The sequence below is a fragment of the Eimeria mitis genome, genomic scaffold, assembly GCF_000499745.2.
Source record: "Eimeria mitis Houghton genomic scaffold, Emh_scaff1719, whole genome shotgun sequence".
Lineage (NCBI taxonomy): Eukaryota > Apicomplexa > Conoidasida > Eucoccidiorida > Eimeriidae > Eimeria > Eimeria mitis.
This window is the reverse complement of record NW_013570035.1, coordinates 1-249: the sequence shown is the minus strand read 5'-3', so window position 1 is coordinate 249 and position 249 is coordinate 1.

Here is a 249-nt window from a genome sequence, read left to right as displayed (position 1 = left end):
GCTGCTGCTGCTGCTGCTGCATCGGCGGTGACCTTGGGGGTCTCGATTGTATGGGGGCTGCTGCTGCAGCAAGCGGAGGAACGAGCGAGGAAAAGGAGTTTAATTTAATTTAATTTAAAAAAATAAAATAAATTAGTCCTTTGAATCCAAAAAAAAACAAAGAACAGCCGCAGCTGCACCAGCAGCAGCAGCAGCAGCAGCCGCAGCAGCAGCAGCAGCAGCAGCAGCAGCAGCAGCAGCAGCAGCAAC